The sequence below is a fragment of the Panthera onca genome, chromosome D4 (assembly GCF_046562875.1).
Source record: "Panthera onca isolate mPanOnc1 chromosome D4, mPanOnc1 haplotype 2, whole genome shotgun sequence".
Lineage (NCBI taxonomy): Eukaryota > Metazoa > Chordata > Mammalia > Carnivora > Felidae > Panthera > Panthera onca.
The window spans coordinates 70,212,201-70,223,076 of NC_138351.1; the positions used below are offsets into that span (position 1 = coordinate 70,212,201).

The 10,876-nt window shown below is 43.4% G+C and overlaps 1 pseudogene; it reads right to left on the bottom strand.

Annotated features, from left to right (window-relative positions):
* Positions 1 to 519: 519 nt before the first annotated feature.
* Positions 520 to 7,370, bottom strand: LOC132663345 (proteasome subunit alpha type-7-like; annotated as a pseudogene).
* Positions 7,371 to 10,876: the final 3,506 nt, after the last annotated feature.

Consider the following 10,876-nt stretch of genomic DNA (forward strand, 5'->3'; position numbering starts at 1 on the left):
TTCATGGGCCACTGTCACTATTTTCATTGTTGTAGCATGATAGTTTGTTTGCTACAAGGCATGGAAATTCCCTACACATATCTCTTCTTTTTGAGAAGACTCTTTAAAAAAAAAAAAAAAAAAAAAAAGGTTAACAAATATAGAAGCTTACTGTAGGACACTGAGACATTAGATGAATGGAATAGAAATACCTACATATCATTTTGAGAATCATCATCCATGATCTGAATTTAAAAATCACTACAAGATTGTCAACATCATGATGCTTTCTCTCTTTTTTTTTAATTTTTTTTAACATTTATTTTTGAGAGAAAGAGAGAGAGCACAAGTGGGGGAGCCACACACAGAGAGAGAGAGAGAGAGAGAGAGAGAGAGAGAGAGAAACACAGAATCCCAAGAAGGCTCCAGGTTCTGAGCTGTCAGCATAGAGCCTGACACGGGACTGGAACCCACAAACAGCAAGATCATGACCTGAGCCAAAGTTGGACACTCAACCAACTGAGCCACCCAGGCACCCCATCATGCTTTCTTTTTATTTCTTCTTTTTGTTTTTTTTTTCTCTTTTTCAATTTCATACTTCTCAATTTCTTCAGGATTTAAAATCTTGAGGGTTGATCTCATCTCATGACAACCAGTTCAATGTTTTTGTCACCAGACTGAACCACTTTCAGGAAAGCCCTGATAACCAATATAATGATCAGGTCATCCCTCTCTATGGCTTCATCAGTGTAATTGGTCTCTAGAAACTCACGCAGGGGGCACCTGGGTGGCTCAGTCGGTTAACTATTGGACTCTTGATTTCCAGTCAGGTCCTTATCTCACAGTTCCTAGGTTCAAGCCCCCCCCCACCCCCTTCAGGCTCTCTGCTGTCAGTACAGATCCTACTTGGGATTCATTCTCTTTCTCTCTTTCTCTCTTTCTCTCTCAAAATAAATAAATAAACATTTAAAAAAGAAAAAGAAACTCACATATGGACTTGGAACCCCAACCTATGGCATTGGCTTTCCAGGCATGGTATGTCCCTGCGGGTCAGTCTGATACAGCCTGAAGATGCCACCAAAGTTGAAACCCACAATAAGAGCAGAGATGCCAAAAGGCCTGTGCCCATTGCTCTGTGTGCAGTGTTGCTTCAGGCTGGCCATGTAGCAGGTCATTGTACTCCACGGTGACTGGGTCCTCCATGGTCAGTCAGCCGGTGACTCTGGCATTCCACCCCGGCCCTGTTGATGACCATCCTCAGATCGGCAGTGAACCCTGCAAGTACCACGCAGACGCTGTCATCCAACGCACAGATCTTGCACATGGTTCTCTCATCCTACACTTTGGCCACTGATTTCTTCTCCATGCCCAGAACAACAACGTCCTTTCCTCACAGGCCAACCGCAGTCGAGCCCCTCTTCATGGCCTCCTGTGCATACTCCACTTGGAAGAGGTGACAGTGGGATGAGAAGACGGTGATGACATGGTCGTAGCTCAGGTTGGCGGCTTGGAGGCGGGCCTGGGCAAAGCGCACACTCACGGCCACACGGCCCGAGGTTCACAATGCCTCTGAGAAGACTCTTGGCTGATTGGAATTTTTTTCTCTCAGATGATCTTTGCCTTTGTTTTTGTCAGGCTGCCCTCCCCCCAAACTGTGGTTTGGTTGTAATAGAAATAAATGTTGACATTAATTATGGAGAGAAATGGAATTTTTATAATATTGAGTCTTTCCACCCTGAAACATCTTCATCAACCCATTTATCTAGTTGTCTTTAGGAATTCCCTGTGAAGTTTTATAGTTTTCTTCATATGATATACATATACATATACATATACATATACATATACATATACATGTATTTCTTAATTTCCAGGGCTTGGGGGTAAGGGGTAGTCTTATAGTATTATTATAGTCTTATTGTTGTTATTATAAGATATTTTCTATCATCTTATTCATAATTATTTTCTAGTTGGCTGTATTTTGTATGTCCAACTTAACTAAACTCATTAGGACTCTTGATTTTTCTAAGACTCTTAATTTTTCAGGTGATTGTTATTGACTCTGCAGGTAGGTAATCTGATCCTTTGCAACTAGTATTTCCAATATTATGTCTGGTTTTTTCCCATTTTATTATGTTGAACAGAATTGAATTTTCAGGAAAATGTAATATATTAGTGACAGCAACCATCTTAATACCTTGCTGTTAATGTTAATAGGAATGCTTCAAATATTAGGATAAAGCATATGAAATTGCCATTTTCCAGCCCCCATTCCACCCCCCCCAAAAATCAAGTGTCAGCAATTTCCTATCTTTCAATCTATTATTTGGCCATTTGGTGAATTTCAAATAGGAATTCATATTGATTAAACAAAAATTTTTGAGTGCCTTCAGTGTGACAGACATGGAATTAAGCCGTGGGGATGTAACTCTAAGCGAGACAAACACAGTTTCTGCCATCTTGGAGTTAATATTACTATGGGAAAAAGCAGATATAGTTCAGCTAACCAAAAAAAAAAAAAAAATTAACGAACCAATTAAAATAGTGAAAAAGCTGAGAGGAATTACGTGCTAGGAAGTGGAGCAAGGGCACAGCTCAGACAGGATCAGTCCTTTTAAGGTGGGACACTGAAGCTGAGAGCCAAAGCCTGAGACACAGCCACCCACACGACGAGCTCTGAGGATCAGTCCGGGCAGAGACAGCTAAGAACAGGCTCTGAAAGGAAACTTGGCTGGTGAGTTCCTGAATCTATGGTCATGTGGCCAGAACGCCACAAAGTGGGTCCCCAAGCCACAGGCCAAGCCTGAGCTGGTGACGGTGGGAACAGAGTTTTGAACTGAATGTGGATTAAGATTTAGGTTTGGAATGGGCTGTTAATTGAAAATTAGATCTCTTTCACTGATAGAAGTGACAAGCAAGTGACAGGATCTGTTCCGAGTTGGTACACGGGGTCGGAGAAGGGGTGTGATGGAGCACCTTCAGAGGCACTGGTGAGAGAGATAAATAAAACCTGATAGTACCCTACTGCATTCAGTCATCCTATAAACCAGTTCCACAGGCTGCAGAGGCAAGCTGAGGATACATCTGTGTAGGTGTTGAACTTCATTTTGCAAACCAAAAGGAAGCAGTAATGCTTTCTGAGCAAAGGCTTGATTCTCCAAAATCAGAGAAAGGATCACAGGACCCTAAGACAGAAGAGGAACAGGGATGTGCCTCTCTGTGGCTCTCACTCGTGGCTGGGCCTGCATTATTTGTACGTCTTTTAAAATCCAGCAAAAAGTTCCAATGAAACAAATTTTCACAGCTACCCCCCAGGCCAGAAAGTTACATAAAAGTTGTTCCACTCGCCTATTGTCATATTTCAGAAAAGATGAACAAGTTGTATGTGAAGCTGGATGAAAGACCAGTGGCAGAGAAAAGCCAGAGCTGGGTTCCAGCCAAGTCTATAAAGACAAGGGAAAATTCTGGAGGGTAAAGCTAATACGACAATGGGCATTCTAGCAGGTAGGTAAGGCATAAGCATAGGGTCCAAAGGAGTAAGGCTCAGTAAACGGTGGGAGTCCTAGAGGAACATACATATGGTATGGTTAGGAAGAGGCAGAGTGTGACAAGGGTCAGGGGACACTTGAAAGCCCAGGCTTTAGTGGTTGATACTATATGGCAGAAGTGGCAATGAGAGGTCATCACATCCCTGTCCCCAGGAGGCAACTGGGTCCCAGGCCAGATCAAGGCTCTAGACCTTGCAACAGGCTTATATGACCAGACAGCTCATTTGATCCAGAATATACAACACAAAAAGAATATCCAAGGGGCTGAGGGTGTTTACTCGGGTCCAAAGGGATCTAAGGCCTGGGCAGAGGCCAGTTGAAAGAAGGAAAGTCAATGAGTATAGCGTGGGAGAAGGTAACAAAGCAGAGGCAAGGCAGGGACAGGGTCTATTTGGCCTCACAGGACTTTCTAGGCCTGATGACAGCAGCCATCCAACCTCACCCCTTTCCCTCTCCTTGAGGAGGCTCTCCTCTCCCTCATAGCCTTTCCCTGCTTATGCCTGGGCATGTTAAAACTCTGACGTGAGTTACTGGAAACGTAACTTGCTACTTGCATGTAACGATGTAACAAAAGAACAAGGAAACACTGTGAGCGTCACAGGAGAGACTCAGGACCAATGGGCCACTGGTCGCCACGGTAACCACAATCAAAACAAGGATTCCAGCTTTCCTGAAGCCCTTGTTTAATGATGATTGTGTTACAGAGAGAGAGTAACTAATCCCACAGTGCATTATAAACAGAGTTGCTAGTATCCAACATCATCAATGACGGAGAAAAATAACTTCTAACTGGACAAAGTACATTTCTCAGGGTTTATGTGCATCTCATGCCAAAAACAAAACAAAGCAAAACCACCAACCCATGGAGGGAATCTCAGCTCAGCTTGAAATCATTGTTTTATCCTTGTGTCCTTTTTTTTCTTTTCCACCCCAGTTTTCAGAGAGAGATACCTTCCTGAACTCCTAAGAAACATGATACATTTGCTTATAAACCCAAACATGCATATCCCTACCCCTATGGGTAAAAAGGACAGAAATGTAATGATTACTATGAAATACTCGCATTTAGAGTGGATTTAATAAGTTTTTTTTATGTGATCAGGGCAATACATAATCCAGGCTTATCTCTTTGAAGCAGATTGTTCCTTTCTAAATGCCTGATGCAAATGTGAAACACAACCTTCCCTCTCCTTTCCTAGCTTCCCTCTCCCCTGGCTGGGAACCTCTTAAGGCCCACTGCTGCCACCCACTGGTTGGGAAGCCAATACACAGCTTCCCTGGCTTTGGATTTCTTAGTCTCTCTGAGGCCGCCCCGCAAAACCACTGCGACCCTTGGATGGGGTACAAGTTCACCAATCTCTCTTCTCTGTTTCAAAGCCTGTTCCACTTTGCATCTACCATACAGCTCTCATAACAAGAGAACACTCTGGATAAGTGAAAATAAGCACATAGGGAAGCCAACTTCAGTTTTCTTTTCCACTCTGACTCATCATTTGGGCCAAAGGCCCAATACCAACTTACTCTAGTTCCCATGTCTCATTTATATTTGCATGGAGAGTCTGATAAGTTGCTGATTAGGCGATGAATTGACTGCCTGATAGTCAGGTATCTATCCCTGGACCAATCAGCTCTGGCCAGGGGTAAGGGTTATCTTGTACTAATATGGCTGTCCAGTCTGTCCCCAGAGGCCATTCCCAAAGAATGGAGGTGAAGTAGGGTTCTCAGAAAACCACATTCTTTAACAGGCTCTGAAGCAACTTAACCTTCAGCTGTCATGCTCTTTCATTGTGTGTGCTATTCTCTTGACTTTAACATGGAAGTGGTATCATACACAGAGTTGTAATAAGTGCCTTTCCTTGGTGGCTGCACCGTTTTCTGGTATATAACCACAAGCAATGACCTAGCCCCTCTGACCTTCCTTTTTTTTTTTTTTTTTTTTTTTCACCTTTAAAATGAATCTGCCCCATGAGATTTTCATGGGGATTTAAAAGAAAAAAGATCACATATGTAAACTACTCAGCATGGAGCGTGGCACAAAGTCAATGCAAAATTAACATCAGATGCTATTATCCCCATCATCACTACATCATCACCATCATCGAGTCAGGAAGGCCATTTTCAGAGTTTCAAGTTGAACATTAAATTTACTCCCAGTCAACTTCAGCCTCCCCGTCCTATTTATTACACCAAAAATAATCAGCTGGTCATGAATTCAAATGCTTGCAATTACTACCCAGGATATGAGTCTTCCCATCCAGCATGGTAAATGGAACAGATAAAGTCAGTTCTGACCAAATTTTACCAGAAACTGGATAGGCCAAAGAGTAGAAGGACATCATGTGAGATGAGGAAAAAGAAGCACATTCTCCAGCTTTATGAATTCCTGGATGCTAGAACAGGATTCCTCAGAATGATGTGAAACTAAATAATCAGCAAAGATGAAATTTTTAAGGTAATCTGATCCAGTGCCAAGAAGTTTATTTGGGAGGAAAATATTCCCTAAGAGCCGAAGGATGTTTCAAAGGGCTCATCAGTAAACCTTCAAAAAAAGAGGCTCCTTGTTGGGACTTTGTGAGTCTGGATGACTTTGCAAAGCAATATGGTGTGGCCACACCCTCAAGATCCTAAAGACCCAATAATTGGGAAAGGAATACATGGCCAAAGATACTTAGCACCTTACTTTTAGTTGCACCTTGTGGAAAGAACTTTGCCTGCAAATGCAATTGTATAACATCTCAAAGGAGCTTACAGTCTACATCAGAGCAGGAACAGTGCAGGTGAGAATGGGAAGACACATAGGCCAGGCCACTGCCCTGGATCTTGGAGAACAGACTCTTCAATATACCAGCTCAGAAACCCTGGGCAAGTAACCCACCCTCTATGTAACTGGGGAGAACTGAATCAGATCAATGATTTTCAAGTTTCGCCACCTGGCCCTACAGTCCCTCTATAAATTCAGAAGCCGTTGCAGGTTTGGGAGGAAAGATAAGGAGTGCAAGTAAGACTGAGCCTCGAGTTCCCACCACTACCATTATAATGCCTTCAGCTAGACAATCTCTGCCCTTTTGATGATCCAGATAAGATTCTGTTAAGAAAAATCTTTCATGTTTCTTAAGAAAAAAAAAAAACTACGTGATTTCCAAACCCATTCTAGTTCTAACAGTCTATGGTTTCAGATGGAGGGAACGGGATTGCTTCACGAAGAGGCTGGAATGGAGGGTTGACATGAGATCACAAAGAGCCTTGCACACCATGCTAGGGCATTTTTGCTCCACCCAGTGGGGAGCCATGAAAGGGGAACAATACGACCAGGTCACTATGTTCGCAGAGTGCCCTGAAGACTTGGATGAGCGGAGTATGCACTGAAAGTTGGTTGGCAGTGTTCCAACACCGTCCAAACAGAAAGTAGTTCATCAGTGTTTTATCAGAGAGGTGAAAAATAGGAAAGAAAAATGGATGGGACAGAGGCCAGCATCCTCCATCCTGTTTGGGGTTTTTTTGTTTGTCTTCTAACTCCATTCCCATCCTCAAAAAGCTGAGTAAAAATGACTCTTTTCGCTTGCCAACAATGTTACTGACCAATCCCCTTACACGAGATGAGCACAATGACACCATGGTAAGGGGCGTGTCATCTTCAGCTACTTAACAAAGGCCAGGACACTGTTCCCCAGCCAGATCATGTCAATGGTTGGCACCTTGTTCAACTTCCCCATGACCCACATGCTCCCAAGCTCCCAGCTATGCAGCTGCACATCCCGAATCAGCTTTGAAGAGGGACTTCCAGAATGTCTCTGTCCCAGCAGCTTCCTAGCTCACCATATCTGCTCCCACCATCTGCTCCATCAGGGCAGGGAATCCCCACAGATGTCCTAGTGGGCTTGTTGAAGACAGAAAAGCCATATCCAGGCCTCTGATTTACGATGTGGCATGAACTGAACACTCTTCTCATGTTCTTGAGTCCAACACAAATGAGCAAAAGCAGATATGTAAAGCTGGTGCTAAGAGAATATGCTACACCTTTAAAAACACCTCAGCTGTCTGGCAACCTGCTGTGGAGGGCTCACTGGGAAGCAGGACACCACTCCCTTGACTGTAGCTATGAACCTGGTTCTGGAAAGAGCTGTCAGCCCACACCCCTGGCACCAGGCTTCTCCTATCATTCCCACCAGGTTGCCTAGCCCTTGCCAGGGTGTATACACATGCTATTCCTCTGCCAGGAACACCCTTCCCCCAGATTCTTTTTAGGTGTTCATAAATTCAAATCATTTTTGAGCTAATTCAACAGAGTAATGAATAACAACTTCTTCCTGCAATCCATCTTCTTGAAATCAACTTTGTTTCATATGTTAGCAACGAAATTTTGGAACCAGAGAATTGAAATGCAGAATTTTCAATAGTTATCAAGTCCAATCCATGCATTTTGAATTTGAAGAAATAGACCCAGACAGGGGAAATGACTTTTCTAAAGTCACACAAGAATAACCAACACTAACAGATATTAATGCTAGGGGCTATGCTAAGTGCTTCACACACATTAGCACATTTAATCTCACAATGTCCCTCTGAGGTAGGTGCTATTTATTACTAGCCTCATGAGAAAACTGAAAGGGGAAAGGACTAATCCAAGTTATATAAGCTTGATGATATCAGATGAAATTCTAGATGGGTGACCCCTGGGGGATGGGCAGGGAGACAGAGAGAAAAGGTGAGTGGAGGATGGTCTCCATGAGTAAGCCAATCAACTTCTCCTCTCTGAGTTTCAGTTACTAAATCTGTGAATTGAAGATAATTTTCTTAACTGCAAAGCACTATGCAAATGAAAGAGAAAAGGGTGTTTTTACAAAGTGAAAAGAGGATTTATTGTTATTTTCTACTTAAAAGACATTCTTATGTTAAAAAATAATAAAATACTACAGAAAGAAAAACATGAGGAAAATAAACATTATCCATTCCATTATCCAGAGATTAGCACCTTAATGCTAATACAAGAAATCTGTTTGTGTTTATATGTGTGCATATAATTATTAATAAATGGGATCATACTCTTCATGCTGTCTTGTGATCTATTCTTTTCACTCAAGTTATACCTGGTGAAAAATCAAGAGAATTTTATTTTCAGGAGGCCATTCTTCTGAGCTTAGATCAGCCCTGTGAGAAGAACCAGGTGGTTTACTTATCATCCTCTTGATGGCTTATGCAACTGGTCCTCAGAGGCAGCATCATCACCCATAGGGCCCTTGGTCCTGCACAGAGGCCAGGGGAACACATGAGAGCTGCAAGCCAGCCTGCTCCAATCCAGAGGCCAGGGGAACACATGAGAGCTTCAATCACCTGCTCCAGGCGAGCCCCCTGGCACAGCTACAACATCCAGGGAAGGGGGCCCTTGTGTGATTTCCATAATGGCACTGCGTGCGCTGGTGTCTGTGTAGGGTTGACTCTAGCCATGCAGACCCTGGATCCAGAGAGCCTGCTTCTGACAACACTGGAGCCAGCAAGGGCAAGCACAGTCGGCGCCATCCATCTGCCCCGTCTGTGCCAGATCTATGCCCCATGCCCCAGAGCACAGGGTCAAACCACAGCATGCGAAGAACAGGCTCTGAGAATGGGTGCTAAGTCAGTTCTGCTCTATGGATGGAGTGCTCACAGTGGTTTCATTCTTTTCCTCTAAACAAATTTTAGGAAAATATCCAAATGATAGGAAATTGAGCAAAGCCTCAGCCCAAATGCTTGTTCATGTACCACCTGGGAGAACCAGGAGGCTCTGAGTCCAGTTTCCCTTTAGGCTGTCTCTGGTGGTCTCTATATTTATCCAAAGTTCACTGAACTAAAGCAGTTGCAGGGTGAATTCATTTTCTATTACAGCACAATAAGTTACCCAAAAATTTAGCAGCTAAAAATGACAAGCATTTCATATCTCAAAGTTTCTGTGGGTCAGGAATCTTGAGCACAGCTTTAGCAGGACACTTGGAGTTCAAGGTTGCTCATGAAGTTGCTGCTAAGCTGTCAGCCAGGGCTGCAGTTGTCTCAGAGTGTAACTGGGACTAGAGAATCTGCTTTTAAGTTCACCCACATGGCTGTTGGCATGCTTCGGTTCTTTGCCAAATGGGCCTCTCCATTGGGCTGCCTCATAACATGGCAGCTCACTTCCCCCAGCACCAGGGAAGCTGGCAGCGGGGTGCGGGACAGGAGAGGGAAAAAGGAGAAAAGGGAGGGGGGTGGGAGGGAGAGAAGAGTGGATACGGTCTTTTTGGGTTTGGGTTGGGTTTTTTTTGTTTTGTTTTTTTGTTTTTTATTTTTGTTTTAGAGAAAGAGAGTGAAGTGAGAGACGAGCAGGTGACAGAGGGAAAGAGAGAGACTCTTAAGCAGGCTCCTCAGTCAGCTCAGAGCCCAATGTGGAGCTCGATCCTATGACTCTGGGATCACGTTCTGAGCTGAAATCAAGAGTCAGATGCTCAACAGACTGAGCCATTCAGGCACCCCAAGTCTGTTTATAACCTAATCTGAGGAATGACCTCATATCACTTTTGCAGTATTCTATTCAGTAGATCCAGCCCATACTAAAGGGAAGGGAATTACAGAAATGCACCACCCTCCATCCTCTTGCCTGGAACATAGATATAATAGCTAGATTCTGCCAGTCACCTTGGCTGGTGAGGATGAGGGCCACACCCTAGAGATGGTGGATCAGAAAACAGGAAGGAGAAGCCTGAGTCCCTGATGACTTCACCACATCATCATTGCCTCTTACTCAAGAGATAAAACTTTAAGTGTTGAAGCCATTCTTGACTTGAGGGTTTGTGTTTGTTTTTTGTTTTTGTTTTTTTTTTTTCACATGCAGGTGAGTGTAATCTCATCTGAGCTAGGTTGAGCTAGCACTAACCTCAATTAAGGGTCCACATTCAACCAGAATATACATCTTTTAAAGAGGAACATCTAAACTCAGAAAGGTAAAGTTTTCACCCAACATCACCCAGCTAGAGACTGACAGGAATGAGACCCAAACTCCTGGTCTCTACATTTACCCAAGCTGGTTCTGAGTGTCCCCAAAATTTGTTGAACACTCAAAGCTCTGTTTGGGATGTTCCTGGCAGCTGGAAAGGTTCTGATTTCCCTCAGGCTATGTATTTGTACCAGAACATTCTCTGCTCTGTTTCTCTGCTTACCAAGTAAACAAGTGAAATAGAAGAGGGAAAATATTTTGGACGAATTGATGATTTGCAGTTCAAACACTTTTGTCTTATGCACACTCAAGCCGGTAGCCATGGAAACCCTCATTTCATTTCCTCAGGCTCTTTGAGCACCATTCCCTCTTTTGGAGCCCAGAAGTTAGCAGCAGCTATAGATTAAAT